Raw genomic sequence first — 17,464 nt, 5'->3', positions numbered from 1 at the left:
CACGCTGCACCTCTCTATGTATAACACACAGATATATACAACAATACACACGCTGCACCTCTCTATGTATAACACACAGATATATACAACAATACACACGCTGCACCTCTATGTATAACACACAGATATATACAACAATACACACGCTGCACCTCTCTATGTATAACACACAGATATATACAACAATACACACGCTGCACCTCTCTATGTATAACACACAGATATATACAACAATACACACGCTGCACCTCTATGTATAACACACAGATATATACAACAATACACACGCTGCACCTCTCTATGTATAACACACAGGTATATACAACAAGACACACGCTGCATCTCTATGTATAACACACAGGTATATACAACAATACACACGCTGCACCTCTATGTATAACACACAGGTATATACAACAATACACACGCTGCACCTCTCTATGTATAACACACAGGTATATACAACAATACACACGCTGCACCTCTATGTATAACACACAGGTATATACAACAATACACACGCTGCACCTCTCTATGTATAACACACAGATATATACAACAATACACACGCTGCACCTCTCTATGTATAACACACAGGTATATACAACAATACACACACTGCACCTCTATGTATAACACACAGGTATATACAACAATACACACGCTGCACCTCTCTATGTATAACACACAGGTATATACAACAATACACACGCTGCACCTCTATGTATAACACACAGGTATATACAACAATACACACGCTGCACCTCTATGTATAACACACAGGTATATATACTGCAGCAAATAAATAGTGTATATGTCACCTAAATACGGTTTCTCTTTTGCAGACATCCGGCAGCAAAGTCCTGATCAGTTGGATGTTGATGAGCAGTCAGATATCACATATCACATATCACATATCAGATATCACATATCAGATATCACATATCAGATATCACATATCACATATCACATATCAGATATCACATATCACATATCACATATCACATATCACATATCACATATCACATATCACATATCACATATCACATATCACATATCACAGTCCAGCATGGAAGACAAAATATGTTGTTCATGATGTAACTTATGGTACAATATTTATAATAGACCAACTTATATACATAAATAATTCTATCATAAGTAGCCTCCTGGGTTATTAGTGTCAGAGTGATTAAACCTCCCATCGTCTGAGGAGTGACCCGCATGTGAATCAGTGACAATAATACATGCTCAAATGAAATAAAGACACGGAGACTTGTATTTGGCAGAATTATTAGCTATTTTATTTAAATACAGATAATGAATTAGTTACTAAATTAATTTAAATATGGTGGCAAAGAAAGAACGTCTCACAACAGCCCAAGCCTAACGCTATAAACACTCCAACCACAACACATACACTCACGCCTTCTACCCTGACTACCCACCGGTAAGGTGATGATGCTGCCCCCGGCAGGGTGGTCCAGCAGACTTTAACAGTCAACGAAGGTGAGCGAAACAATGAGTAAAAGCAATATTCACAGTGCTAATAGGTAACCTGCCGTTCTTTCCCGCCAAAAGCAAGGTTCTGCTAAAGGAAACCTTGCACCGCCGCCATAGGACTAACGCACAGAAATCACAACCTCAAACAGATCCTCAAGAAAAAGAACCAAACCTTCCTCCGCTAAGTGTACCCCGTCAGACCGAAAAAGGTAAGTATACCGAAATTTTATCCTAGGATGTCTGACCACCACCCGTCCATTTTTCAACACAAATTTTGAAACCGCAAAGTTCACTTTCTTCCGGGCTTCATCAATCGCTCTGCCGTCAACCACACCACGCCAACACAAAGACCAGACTATTCTGCAAGCTGGCCATGCCATCATAATCTGACCCAAATCCTCCACCATCGCATCCACCACCGCATCCACCACCGCATGCCTTAACTCCAGAGATGTCCTCTTGCCAAATCATTCCCGCCTAGATGAATAACCACGACTCTCGGTAAGCCATACCGCTGAAGCTGCTGCAAGAGTTTAGGCTTAAGGCTCTCCCACAACATACCTCTGACCCCTATCCACCTAAATCCACTAGATCCCGGAAACAATGGCGCCTCCTGCACCTGCATGAACCTAGCCGCCCAGAAAACAAATGAATGGCCAATTATCCATACAGTACAATCATCACTAACCATTCCTATAATGAGGGAAAAACAAAGAAAAGATTAAAGTTATTGTAAATATTAGCATATTTAATAATGTATATCTAACGGGGAACATATTAGTGAGGATCTGCCAAAAAGAAAAATTTTGATTTGAATCTTTAAAGATGAACAAGCTTCTGCGCCAATCTGGAGCGACATGAAGACACAAGAGGATAAGTTAAAATAAAAAAGGAGCGGGGGGGGGATATGGGATAACACAAATGAACTCGACCGGAGAGAAAACGTAAAACCTGCTGAGGGACATATAATTGTAATTATTAACCAAATAGCCGAATTAAATCCGTCAGATCAGGTAAAAAAAATTGTCAAAACTCTCCAGACTCCCACTGAAATTAATGGCGAGTAGCTAGTCCCCGAGTAGGAAAGACAGGGGAAAACAGACAAGACCAGGACCAATGACACTTCGTAAAACATAACAAACCATATGTAACGTGAATGCACAACATTAACCTCAATGATTCGGCCGAATGTAACGCTTATAGCTGGCCGATTTCCACCGGCCCAGAGCCTGAATCTGTGACTCTGGAAATCCCGCAGCGGCAGCTAACTATACTGGATCAGAACCTCTATACATACCTTCCTATACCTTCTAATGTCCTGCCTGTACCTTCTAATGTCCTGCCTATACCTTCTAATGTCCTGCCTATACCTTCTAAGGATGACGCTAGTTTGCGTACGCAGTCACACCATAAATACAGACTTAGACGTGGAATCTGTGGTTCCAAAGCACAAGTGTTATTCAGGTAAAAGTTCAGACAGTTACACGCAATTAATCAAGACACAATTTAGGCGCAAAAGGAAATTATACAGACCCAAGTACAGTATACATACGCAGCGCTTCCGGACCCAGAGATAGGCATCAGCAAGAGACCCCTAGTCATACAGCGTTCAGAACGAAGACTGAGAACCAGCGTTCGTGCACACATATTTATACCCCCCCAGAATAAACAGGACAATAGGGAAGTCTGTTGCTGATGTCATTGGTTCCCAGGGGAGAAGCATCTGTTACAGCACATTTAACCGGCTGGTTCAAACAGACTCTCCCTGCCTCTAACAGCTGGGGGTCTTCCTCTTCATGCCTCCTGCAGCATCCTAACAATTATTCCTAAAATATACATTTTGTTGCTTGTAGGCTCTGCGATCCATAACTCGGGAATGCGTGATGCGATCTCCCCACCGATAACACCGGAATACTGTAAGGATACACATCAGTACAACTCCAAACATGACTTGTTTAGCATGTATAATACCTTAGTTATCAAATATCTTTATTTCTCTGTATTTAAACTAACTGAACCAACTTAAGTCATACACTTTAGAGCTTATTGAACCTTATGTGTGGATATGTAATGTGTTGGTATTGAGGGTTTGATATAAGGACGCTAGTTAACTCGGGGCAGATGCGTGCGCATAAAGCTAATAAAACAGCGGTTTCATACAAAGTCATATGCATTCGCTAATATGCGACTAGTTAACAGCGCAATGTGTGTATTAATGTACGTATGGGAAATGATGAAAAATGCAATCTCATGGTGCTATTAGTATTCTCGCCACATGTACTAAAATGTGAGTTTATCTAAAATGGTGCTTAGGCGGCCATTTGCAAAATGGCGTCTTGCGATCTCATTTTCAAGATGGCGTCTTGTGGCCATTTGCAAGATGGCGCCGCCGCGATTAAATTTTAAACTGAACTTGTCTCAGCCAATTATTCCGCTTTGACAGTCCACCCTTTGATAGCAAACAACATGCTATCACAATCTGCTATTAGAATTTAATTTAGGCTTACATTTACATATTATTTGGTGTTATTATGGGATGGCACAAGGTGGTTCTTTATCTATCAATAATGAGTCTCTATGTGGGGACATAAAACTACTATTATACGCACACCGTGGATCTTGGAAGATCATGTGAAAGGTGTGGGAATGCACCAGTCTTATAATAGCAGTCTTGAAGGGGAATTGAGACTTTACATTATCTGAGGTGTTCTATGAATAACATTTCAATAATACATTCTGTGCATGTCTAAATATAATGCATCAAACTATTGTATTTCCTAGTTCAGGGTTGTAATGCAGTTCTGTATCTACCTCGGTATTCATATTGTCATTACTGACCAACATCATAATTTCATTCTTTCGTTTCACTCTGTTTTTACATTTTCCACACTTCAACACAATTGGAACACACCGGACGCATATGCCAATTATTATGATGACAATCAGTATAAGGATTAAGAATTTGCCTATGCTAGCGATCACTTCCTGGACCCATTCCCCTAGACCTGAGAACCATTTCACTGGGTTCAGCCATGACACCCATCCTTCTATCTTCTCCCCTACTTCAGCCACTGAAGCGTTCTGGTTCTTGCGAAATTCCCACTTTAGCTGCAGAATTTCATCCGTCTTCCGGTCTATCACCTCCTTAGGGTCGCTGGTATCATTGGTGACATAGGTGCAACATTTTACTCCAAATTGGGTGGCCAATGTTACGCAATACCCTCCAGTAACAGCAGTTAAATAATTTAACACTAGCCTGTGTTGCACCAGTTCTTTCTTGTACACTTGCAATTCTCTCCCTGTATACCTGAATGTGTCATCGTACATCTCGGTGATATTATCTATTAATTTAGCAAGCTCTTGAATATATCTAAAATTTTATGTACCCTGAGCGATCCTGGTGGGGTCCAATGTGACCAGAACTTGAAAGCCAGTTGTCTCACTGATTAACTGAGTGGCTTTATGTATATCACCAGGTACCATATTTTTTTTTTGCCTCTGTGTTCATGTTGTGTGTGAAGATATGGTGACGGTGTGTTTTTATGTATACCCAGCATTTCAACATGTGTGAGGGTCATAACTTCTGGGACTACTCTTCCCAGGTAACACAAACCTTCGGAACTCGGGGAGAGCCATTTATACGCTTTTCTTCCACAGATGAAATATACATTATCAGGGAGAACATAAGGAATGGTATGCATCATTATCATTAAGCACATTTCCCTTGCAAACAATCCTGTTTCTGGTTCTTCCATCTGAAACATGCAAGTTTCTGGCTGTATTATTTTAGCACAATAACCATTTGGCACCTTAGCAATAATTTCTTTGGTGGAACTCAATGTATGCCGATACCTAAAATGTTTCCCACCAGACTTAATGGAGTGCAATAGATCATGGTTTATGGACTCATTATCAGCTCTTTGTGAGAAGATAATCGTCTGATTATTCCCCGTCACTTCCCAACTCCCGGGTTTATTGGGGTTGGTTATGTTTAAACACAAAAGTGATCTATCTACTTGGAATTGATAGAGTTTGAAATGAGGTGGTTTGGATGAGAGGACTTTTCCATCCAATGTTTTCCCTTTTTGTAATTCTAAAATTTCCATGATATTCAGCATAAATGGCACCAACCCTACGTTATGCTGTCCCTGGGGCACATGTGAACACACCCAGCAATCAGTTTGATTTAACACTTTGCCTACCATGCTATGATAATCCTCTAGAGGATACCCACCCCAGTATGGATTATATTTAGGTTGGCACCGTTGGATACAGTTCTCATCAACTAGGGACCCACAAAGCTCACAAATATAGGAATCTTCAGACGATAACCCTCCACACCTTCCCCGAGTATCCGGAATGACTGCTCTTTTAACAATAACAGCACTAAGATTGGAAAGACACTCCCCTGATTGGCATTGCACTCCTCCTGATTCCACTCCATCAGCACTGCCATCAGCTCCTGTTTCCTCAATCGGTCCCCCATCACAGACACTGGATATCCCCGGACTGACCAGGATGGTGAACATTCTAAAAGAGAATATGAAAATGAACACAGCAGGCCCGTCCATTGTCACAACAAGACCTGCAAATTTCTCTCAGTTCAGGTATCTTACTATGACCTTTTCAATCCTCCCGGAACAAGCTCACGAGCGACAGGTCCACGCTATCAGCTTTGTCTCTGACTTGTTTCTCCACCGGTTGATTGACCTTTTTGCAGTGAGTGGATTGGACCCAGGTATCTCTCTCGGCCACCTTCCCACTGATCTGTCAAACAACCTGAACGCAAGAAATTTCTGATCATTACATATTCTCCTGGTTCAACATCATGACAGTTCGTTTCAGGCATATCATTGGACAACAATTTCAGTTTCTGCTGCTGTTGCTCTAACTGCTTACTCATTGATATAAGATACTTCACAGTTACCTAGTTGTTACCCTTCAAGTCTTCCTGTGGACTTATAATCAAATGAGGTTGTCTACCAAACAATATTTCAAATGGGGACAGATTCAGAGGAGATCTAGGAGTGGTCCTTATGCTATGTAGGACCAAAGGTAAAGCTTCTGGCCATCCTAGTCCAGTCTCTGCCATGATTTTACTTAGCTTATTTTTAATAGTCCCGTTCATCCTCTCTACCTTGGCACTGGCTTGCGGTCGGTAGGGGGTGTGAAGTGGGTTATTAATACCCATCAGCTTACACATATTTTGAAAAACATCACCTGTGAAATGGGTACCCCTATCACTCTCGATGATTCTAGGGATACCGTACCTGCATACAAATTCCTGAACTATTTTCTTGGCAGTAAACGCAGCAGTATTAGTGGCTGCTGGGTAGGCCTCAACCCAGTTAGAAAATACATCTGTGCACACTAATACATACTTAAGGTTCCTGCAGGGTGGTAATTCAATGAAATCAATTTGTATCACCTGGAAAGGTCCATCAGTCGATGGAATGTGGGACGGTTCGGTAGGGATCGCTTTCCCTATGTTCTTTCTCAAGCAGGTCAGACAGGACATTGCTATCTTCTCTGCTTGTGAAGAAAAACCTGGTGCGCACCAGTATGCCCTCACCAACTTGCACATACCCTGTTTACCCAGGTGAGTCAGACCATGTGCTGCCTCAGCCAGGCTGGGGTAATATGCCTTGGGGGCTACTGGCTTACCTTGTCCATCCCTCCAGAGCCCAGAGGACTCTTGCCCACACCCCTTGGACTTCCAAATGGATTTTTCCTGAATTGAACACAAATTTTGCATCTCAATTCATTTCAGCATATCAATTGTTTGAAATGACATAATTGTTTAATTTGGAGGAAACATTTTTAACCCTGCTGCCCATTTTGCAGCTTCATCAGCTCTGTTGTTGCCCAGTGACACCGGGTCATCCTCACATGTGTGGGCTTTGCATTTAATTCCTGCCACTGCTTTGGGCAGTTGGATTGCTTCTAAAAGATGTTTTATGTGTCGGGAATGTGCAACTGGTGTGCCTGCTGCTGTCATAAAATTTCTCAGACGCCATAGAGCCCCAAAATCGTGCACCACCCCGAACGTGTACCTCGAGTCAGTGTAAATGTTAGCAGATTTGCCTGCTGCCAGTTCATATGCTCTAGTCAGTGCTACTAACTCTGCAACCTGGGCTGAGTGAGGAGGACCGAGAGGTTTAGCTTCTATGATGTCTGTGTCATTTACGACAGCATAACCTGTACATAATTCACCTGTGTCTGTTTGTCTATGACAACTCCCATCCGTATAAAAAGTTACATCCACATTCTCTAAAGGTGTGTCATGTATGTCAGGTCTAGCAGTAAAGGTCTGATTCAGATGTGTCATACAATCGTGCGTATCATTATGTCTGCCGAACTCACCTCCCGCCAGCAACTCCTCTCCTTCCACCCTTTGTACATCATGTTGTACATATGGTAGGTATGTTGTTGGGTTCAGCGTACTGCAACGATTAACAGTAATATTTGCAGGAGCGATTAGAGCTAGTTCCCATTTGGTGAACCTAGCCAAGGAGACGTGTCTGGTTTGAGCTGAGTTCAACAGAGCAGATACAGCATGGGGAGAGTAGAAAATCATATCATGGCCCAATACTACGTCCTCACTTTTACTCACCAATAAAGCGGTAGCTGCTACACTTCTCAAACAGGTGGGGAGTGATCTTTCTACCGTGTCCAATTGGGCACTGTAGTATGCTACGGGCCTACTGGCATCACCATGTTTTTGTGTAAGGACACCTGCAGCACAACCATCGGCTTCCGTACAATATAAATCAAAAGGTTTTTCATAATCAGGTATTCCCAATGCAGGAGCTCTTGTCAGACTATCCTTAAGATTGAGAAAAGCCTGTTCTGATTCCTCTGTGTGTATGACACGATCGGGCTTTGAGGAAGAGACTAGTTCCTGTAAAGGTAAGGCCAAAATAGAAAAACCTGGTATCCACATTCTACAGTATTCACACATTCCCAAGAAGGTACGAATTTGCTGTTGATTCTGCGGCAGTGTCATGTTTTGTATGGCCTGGATTCTATCTGTTGTAAGGTGTCATAACCCCTGGGTTAGGCAGTGTCCCAAATATTTTACTCTGGATTGGCATGGCTGTAGTTTGTCCTTAGCCACCTTGTGTCCTGTTTGTGAGAGATGAAGTAACAAAAGTTTAGTATCATTCAAACATGACATAAACGAGTCAGAACATAGGAATAAATCGTCCACATATTGAATTAGAACAGATCCATTGGCAGGTTAAAAAGATTGTAAACAGTCGTGCAATGCCTGGGAGAAGATACTGGGGCTGTATATGAAACCTTGGGGTAATTGTGTCCATTTGTATTGTAACCCTCTGTATGTGAAGGCCAATAGATACTGACAGTCAGAATGGAGAGGCACAGAGAAGAAAGCAGAACAGAGGTCAATGACAGTGAAATGGGTTGCATTTGGTGGGAATTGCATCAAAATGACAGCTGGGTTCGGCATTACAGGGAATTTGCTCTCTACCACCTTATTAACACCTCTGAGGTCTTGAACCAGCCTATAACCCCTCCCACCCTCTTCTTCACTGGAAAGATGGGACTGTTGGCTACACTAGCTGTACGTACTAAAATTCCTTGTTGCAATAATCGCTCAATTATTGGAAAAACCCCTAGTTTGCCTTCCGCTTTTTACATTTACCATTACTGGGCTTACATTTGCCATTAATCCAGTGTCCTGTCCATCTTTAGTCCAAAGGGAATCTGGAATTAGGGACAACATTTCATCTACCTGTGATGGAGTTTCATTTAAAACTGTAGAGTGATACATTATCCTTTGAGGAGTGTCTAACATATCCCGCACCTCATATACCATTCTCTCTGGGATATCTAAAAATACACCATCAGGGGTGTAATATATAAACACATCCCATCTTACATAACAAGTCTCTGCCCAGTAGGTTAGTAGGAGCCGCAGCAGCCAGGAGAAAAGAATGCCTGGTATGCAACGGCCCAATAGTAACCTCTGTGGACTTTGTTAAAGGATAATGTTCCACTTTACCTGTTTCACCCATTGTTGGTACTGTATCGTTGGTCACCTGCAAATTAACGGGTGATTTTATCACCGACCTGGTCACCCCTGTGTCTACAAGAAAAGGATATTCAGTACCAGCTACATCAACCATCATGACCGGTTCTTCGCTAGTACTTCCCGTTAACCTGACCATCTGTAGACTACAGGTATGACCTGACCCCTAGCATTGGCTACCATTCTCCAATAAAGCATTTACGGTTACAATTGGAGCTGGTGCCTGCTGAACATTTGCTGGCCTCTGTGCATATCCCTTATGGGGATATCTAGGTCTTCCCTGATGTGGGATCCCTACTCCTTTTACTGTACAGTTTCTACTTAAGTGTCCTGTTTGTTTACAGTTAAAACAGGTTCGTGTTTCGGGTGAGGACATGTGGTGTTGTGAGGGTTGCGCAGAGGGTATAGGTGGTGGATATGGGTAAGGATAGGGAGGGTAAGGGTGGGGGATAAGAAGTTGGTGGATAGCCTGGGACCTGTGGTTGCATCGGGTTAGTGGGATAGAGTTGTGTTTGTTGTTGAGTGGGGTTAGTGAGAGCACATACTTGTTCAGAAGTGAGTGTGTGTGCAAGTGCAAGTGTGTCGGTTGGCTGTGATGTTATTATCATTCCCTCCAGAGCTTGTATACTGACAGCCATTAATTTCTCGCTCTGGGCTTCTCTCTTTTTGGAGATGTTCTTATCATGTTCAATGGCGGTTTCTATGAGGGTATCTATTGTGAGTCCCCACCAGCCAGGCTGTGAGGTCTGAACCCGAGTTTTTAAACTCTCTTTCAGACCGTCCACAAGTATCGTGACTATCATCCCCCTGTGGTGAGTGCTATCTTTAATATCCTCTAACCCAGTGTACTGGGTGATAGCCTGCATAGCCCGGTCGCAATAATCTTCTGCAGATTCACTCTCCTTTTGCTTTATGGTGAAAATTTTGTTCCAGTTAACTACTACTGGAAAATATATACCCAATTGAGTTACAATGCGGGAAATGTTACCTTGGTTTACTTGGTCTGTTAAGGGAACGTCATCATCCAATACACAATCCGTGATAAATTTTGTCACATCGGTATTGCGTGCTAGACAGGCCCTTAACACCACACGCCAATCTTTATTAGTGGATTCATGTGAACTACCCAAATTCCTCAAAAATCTTTGACATTTGGCTAATTCCTTTTTGGGATCGGGGAAATCATTTATGATGGAATTAGGTTCTGCTCTTGTCCAAGGACAATGCATTACTACTTCCCTCGTGGGCACTACACCGTTTGCATCTACCTTTCCATTTGGAACAGTTATTGTCTGAATGGGATGCAGACCGGCAGCGCTGCTACCTCTGACCTTGTTATCTGGCTGGGGGTTTAGTCTGCTGCTGCTACATATGGTATTAACAACTTCCTCTACGGGTGCAGAGGGCATTAACACTTCCGTTGCTGTTACCGATGGAGATGGCGGCACCACTCGTGATTGTGGTGATGCAGCATCTATCATCTGCACAGCATGGCAAATGGCAGACATTATAATAGGCTCATCATCCGCATCATGAACATTTTATTTATAATTGCTTAAGAGAGGGTACAAGTTGCTTGTTACATTTTTATGGGTATTTTTGGTAACTGTACTTGCACCTCCATCCACATAAGGTGGGGGAGGTGAGCGTGAACTGCTGGCAAAACTCTCCACGACGCTACCTTGACGCACGTGCACGCCATTTTGCGGCTCGCCCGTATCGCGGATGCATTTTCTGGCAATGTGCTCACGACGCTAGTTTGCGTCGTTTGCACATTGTTAAGCCACGCATCCCCTTCATGCTGCCACAGTTTTAAACATTCAAAATATTTAACCTTTTTCCATCGGGAGCGCATCAAACTGATGTGATCCCGGACATTGTCTAACATTTTTATCAAAACTACCAATTCTGGGAAACGGTCTAACACTCTTCCTCGTCATATTAAACCATAAGTCACAATACCTTATTGCATAAGTACCGTACTTGGTATGCATGATACGACGGGCCGATCCGATCGGCGCCTCCATTAGCAGCACATCATTGCCTAACATCTCTACTGTTTGCATGGCTCCCATTCTGAGACAACTCCTATGCTTTTCAAAAAAGATTTAGACCGGTGAAAGACAATCAAGACACTTTCACTTACCTGTGGACGATTTAAGTCGCCGGCGCCCACACACCTGGATAAGATTTAGTAAGGCAACTTCCACACCTGGATAAGATTTGAAAAAGGCAACTTCCACACCCGGATAAGATTTAGTAAGGCAACTTCCACACCTATGAGAGTTTATATGTCGGCTACTCTCACGCACCTCTCTACAACGAAGACAACATGTACACCTGCTACTGTGTATAGAACGGTAAAGCTGCTTACCGAGCGGCTAGACTAACCCTTGCACCTAGCCCTTAAGGATCATACAATACCCTTAACTTTGTTCAACAAATATTCATTGTTACACACTTTTTTCCTGCGCAGAAAAATACACGTTAACCCAGGTATTGGTAATAGAAAAAAATGTAAACCTCAATGGCTTTGTTCAAACACGTTACAGCACAACCGGAAGTACGTATACGCTATTGTGCACAATAATGCGACTACCACACAACCGTATAATGGCTTTTTAACTGCGTACACAAAAGTTCGTCTTTTTTCTATGCGCAAACCTGCGACTTAGTCGCGTACTCAGTACTGCGACACCCCTTTAAACGTAAGGTTCTATCAACAGAGGAAAACAAACTTTTTCCTCTCTTGTCCCTGGATTCTAGTCAGCTTCCTCGATTCACACGGAGACAGATAGCGATCTTTCAGCACAAAGCGGTTGCAGACAAACCCTGCATGTGGCCACTCCACCCTTTGCTGAAATATCGATGGCAGTATGTACCATGTGAGCAGGTAAGTGACTTCACTATGAGCCCCCAACTAACGATACTGGATCAGAACCTCTATACACACCTTCCTATACCTTCTAATGTCCTGCCTATACCTTCTAAGGATGACGCCAGTTTGCGTACAAAGTCATACCATAAATAAAGACTTAGACGTGGAATCTGTGGTTCCAAAGCACAAGTGATATTCAGGTAAAGTTCAGACAGTTACAAGCAATTGATCAAGACATAATTTAGGTGCAAAAGGAAATTATACAGACCGCAAGTACAGTATACATACGCAGGCGCTTCCGGACCCAGAGATAGGCATCAGCAAGAGACCCCTCGTCATTCAGCATTCAGAACGGAGACCCAGAACCAGCGTTCGTGCACACATATTTATACCCCCCCAGAATAAACAGGACAATAGGGAAGTCTGTTGCTGATATCATTGGTTCTCAGGGGTGAAGCATCTGTTACAGCACATTTAACAGGCTGGTTCAAACAGACTCTCCCTGCCTCTAACAGCTGGGGGTCTTCCTCTTCACGCCTCCTGCAGCATCCTAACAATTATTCCTAAAATATACATTTTGTTGCTTGTAGGCTCTGCGATCCATAACTCGGGAATGCATGATGCGATCTCCCCACCGATAACACTGGAATACTGTAAAAAGAGTACACATCAGTACAACTCCAAACATGACTTGTTTAGCATGTATAATACCTTAGTTATCAAATATCTTTATTTCTCAGCATTTAAACTAACTGAACCAACTTAAGTCATACACTTTAGAGCTTATTGAACCTAGTATGTGGATATGTAATGTGTGGGTATTGAGGGTTTGATATAAGGATGCTAGTTAACTCGGGGCAGATGCGTGCGCATAAAGCTAATAAAACAGCGGTTTCATACAAAGTCCTATGCATTCGCTAATATGTGACTAGTTAACAGCGCAATGTGTGTATTAATGTGCGTATGGGAAATAATGAAAAATGCAATTGCATGGTGCTATTAGTATTATCGCCACATGTACTAAAATGTGAGTTTATCTAAAATGGCGCTTAGGCGGCCATTCGCAAAATGGCGTCTTGCGATCTCATTTTCAAGATGGCGTCTTGCGGCCATTCGCAAGATGGTGTCGCCGCGATTAAATTTTAAACTGAACTTGTCTCAGCCAATTATTGAGCTTCGACAGCAGCGGAAGTGGCAGCACCAATTCCAAACGAATGCGTGCCAAACTCCCTTGGTGAGAGGCCCACGCTGCAAAGACATCGTTGCTGCATCCAGGTAAATTGAAATTTTGTCAGTGGAAGCCCATTGCCATGCATCAGCCATGAGCCCTCCGCTGAGGGTCTAACCGATGCATAACGAGTGGCCAAACCGACCAGGCAAATTCGACAATCTGCCGACGGGACCAATGTTATCCAGCGACCCCTGCCTAACTGATCGGTCTTAGAATGACGCAATCTGCACAGCAAGGACCTCTCACCCACCTTCACATCCGAATGAAGCATAGTTGAATCCCTCCACTTGTAGGGAGCAACCAATTCTGACACCCGGAAAGCACCATGAAAAACCATGGAAAAAGCCAACTTAAACAAAAGCGTTTCGAAACCAGAGACCGCCACTTCCGCAACTGCTCCTAGGATGGACAGTAACAAGGAAATGTCTATGGGCCGTCTTTTATCAGGGGTAACCGGCTCAGCGCATGCCCATCCTTTAAAGGCCTTTGTGATGATAAAACTCCTTGTAAGGTCAGGGATTCCCTTCAATTTGGAGAAAAACGAAATACCTGCCAGATACCGTGAAACTACCGCTCTCGATTTGCCAGATACATACAGCTGCCAAATAAAAGAAAGCATCATTTGATGCTGACCCTTACCTCCGAGGCCTTGTCCACGGGAAAAAAACTTCCCATTCTTCCCAAGACTGACGGTAAGCCTTGAGGGTGCTTGGGGCAATGGACAGTTCTGCTAACCCCTCCAAGCCGGCTTGATAACCTGCCAAACATAAGAGGGGCACAGCACACCATCATCATCTGCATCAGGAGACAATGTACGGAACCTATCCCATTGACATCTGGACAGCGCATCGGCAATCCCGTTGTCAACTCCGGGTACGTGTTGAGCTCGAAACAGCACATTATGACATAAACAGGCAAGCATAAATGACCAGGGAAAAGGGGAATAGGAGGATATAGTTTGAGCACAGGATCTAATATATTGGATATGATTAATCAAAGGAATAATGAAAGTCCACAATTGTAAATATCAGACCCTAGTATGGGTATCAAGAAGAAATATTATAAAGTGTGGAGGTGCTCCCCATGAGAGTATAGATAAACGTAGTATGGGGAAGAAGGAGAAAACTCTCTTGTTTGGGGGCTCTCAATTGTAAAGGTTATAGTCAAAATAAATATATAAGAAATAACTTTTATTAGATATATATTAAAATACCAACAACAAGTCTAAGCCCATTACTTATTGGCATTACTGTTGGAATAACAGCTGTAAATTGTCACCAGCAGAACACGAATATACATAGAACATAAGACGACATATAATACAATACTTGTCACAAATGCGTGAAGCTAAGTGAAATATTACAAATTGGTCTCTAATTCTCTATCTCATATAGTATTGAGACCAAAGTAAGACATTTTCTAGTTCAATGACCACATAATGTCATCATAGCACAATGGCTAATCAGAATTGCAGCAGAAACATCCAAGGGAATCTTCTAGAAAAGAGTATGATAATGACAATACAATATTCAATATAAATTACGTAAGATATCACAACACAATTCCACTGAACAGTAATTTAAAGCAATGCAATGATAAGGGGGTCAGATGGAATAATAACTGACCCTACAAATATCGAAATAAATATAAGTAAATCACAGGTTGTTGTGAGAGGCAGATCACACATAAGTCGCCTGTGATGCCACCCAGGTACTTGTAGACAGTAAAGTTATAGGTAAAAGTAAAGCTACTCCTTTATATGGAGTTTACAAAATAGCAGCTGCTGCATGCCATTGTATAACCATTGAATGGTATATGAGCGTACTATAAAGGTACTCCCAGGGTAGGGAATAAGTACAATGAGTATCTGCTGTTGGACTACGTTAAAAATAAGGTCCTGGTGTAAACATTGCAGGAACCTCTAATAGACGGAACCCAATGAGAGTACGCATAGAAACAATAGTACTAAAAATCGTAATGGAATGAAATAACACAGCATAGGTTTGCGATCTGTGCTGCTGCCAGTCATATACCAAAGGTAGTGGTGAGTGGTGGGAAACCCAGATCGCATATGCAGTGATAGGAAGAAAGAGTATGAGTGTAGCTGCACTATGGCTAGTACAGGACAAGTGGAGCTCTGTTGCCCTAAAGGTATTGCAGGGTCACAAACTTGTCTCTGTTAAATAAAGCCGCTAAGTGCGCTAAAGAAACAGTAGTATGAAAAGTACCTGGGCGCTCACCTACAGGGAGCCGGTGTATGGTGTAGGAGATCTGCCGCTAGAAGAGCCTGTCAGTATGCTGCCATGACGAATCCCGCCTGTACACAGCCGGATTCGCGGGTCTGAGACGCGCGTTTCACTGTCGCTTCCTCAGTCAGATGCATGTGGGCTGGAATACACAGGTGATCTTTAACCTGCGTTATGACCAATGGGAGAGCAGCTGCTGTGTGTCACAGATGCAATACCCTTGTCAATAGGTCCAAGTGTTAACTCCCACTATTGGCCCACAACAACAGGAGGGAGTGAGTCATAGGAGGGGGGAGTGTTTGGGTTAGATGAAGCTCATAACGATCAAACTAACAGGCTAAGGTGGAAAACCTGACTAGTAGCTGAAATGTCTGTCTTGCAGCAGAAATAGTTATGCAGAAAACGCTAATATCAAGGATACAGATATATAAACAAATGCATAATAAATATTAATTAATGTGTGTTAGATGATAATAATACCAATAATAATAAAAATAAAAATAAATATAAAATTAAATATAGAAAAATAAAAATAAAAATAAAAGTAAAGTAAAAATAAATGGTAATGTGAAGGCAGTGATCTATTCAAAAAAATTGTATGAAAGTGTGAATACAAATGTGTGCAAAAACATAGATACCGTAACAAAAATTGAATAATAGCCATTTAAGTGGAGTATAAGGTAAGTACCATAAAGATTTTTTCGAAATATGATGTATAGAATAATCAAGAATTAAGGTTATAGAGTTGATAAAACATTAAGGTGATGAAAACATGACTATCATAAATAAATAAAAAGACAAATAAAAAACAGTGTGGGGTAATTAGTATTAACTATAAATAATACTGAGATATGTATATATACGTAGAGAATAAGTGTATGTGGAAATTGTGAAAGAGATAAATGATCAGAAATATAAGAAAAATATATATAAAATAAAAAATAGAAAAAAGGGAAAATATATTAATTATTAAGAATTAGGATGTCAAGAAATGGTAAAGAATCCTGTCTATAATATTAAGACCTATAATAAAGTTGAAGTTTCAGGTTTGGGAATTTATCACTAAAATACTAAAGTGATGACTGAGTTGGAGTTAAACTTCCAATGATCGTCCATTGCTGCTTGCATATAGAAATTAATCGGACATGACATAAATTTTACTGAAAAAATCTCTCAGAGAAAGATACTGTAGTTGATCATTTCATTAAGTCCATTCGGGCTCACAGTATTGAGTCTAAAGGTCCAGTTGCTTTCCCTCTGTAGTAATATTTTTGTCAGGTTGCCACCTCTTACGCCCAATCTAATATGTTCTAGCCCGAAGGCTTTCAGATCTTGTGTTGTTCCATTGTGGTATTTTAAGAAGTGTTTGGCGACGGATGTAAGTTTCTTCATTTTAGTGAGGTCACTTATTGCATTTTTGATATTCCCCACGTGTTCTAAGATTCTCTGTTTAAAGATGCGACTTGTCATGCCTATGTACCTTAGGTTACAACTGCATTCCAAGCAGTATATAACCCCCATAGCATCACAGTTGATAAATTGTGTTAGCATGATAG

The 17,464-nt window shown here is 41.8% G+C and overlaps 1 protein-coding gene across 1 annotated transcript in view; it reads left to right on the top strand.

Moving 5' to 3' along the window:
• LOC148436326 (interleukin-12 subunit beta-like) overlaps positions 1–1,261 on the top strand; it is a 110,561-nt gene extending 109,300 nt beyond the window's left edge. The window contains exon 7 of the mRNA XM_088465045.1: positions 846–1,261. The gene's annotated coding sequence lies outside the window, so the exon portion shown is untranslated. The remainder of the gene's footprint in view (positions 1–845) is intronic.
• The last annotated feature ends 16,203 nt before the right edge of the window (positions 1,262–17,464 follow it).

The sequence above is a fragment of the Taudactylus pleione genome, unplaced genomic scaffold (assembly GCF_031769625.1).
Source record: "Taudactylus pleione unplaced genomic scaffold, aTauple2 ptg001820l, whole genome shotgun sequence".
Lineage (NCBI taxonomy): Eukaryota > Metazoa > Chordata > Amphibia > Anura > Myobatrachidae > Taudactylus > Taudactylus pleione.
Note: the sequence above shows the minus strand (reverse complement) of the source record. Positions and strands in the feature narration are given on the sequence as shown.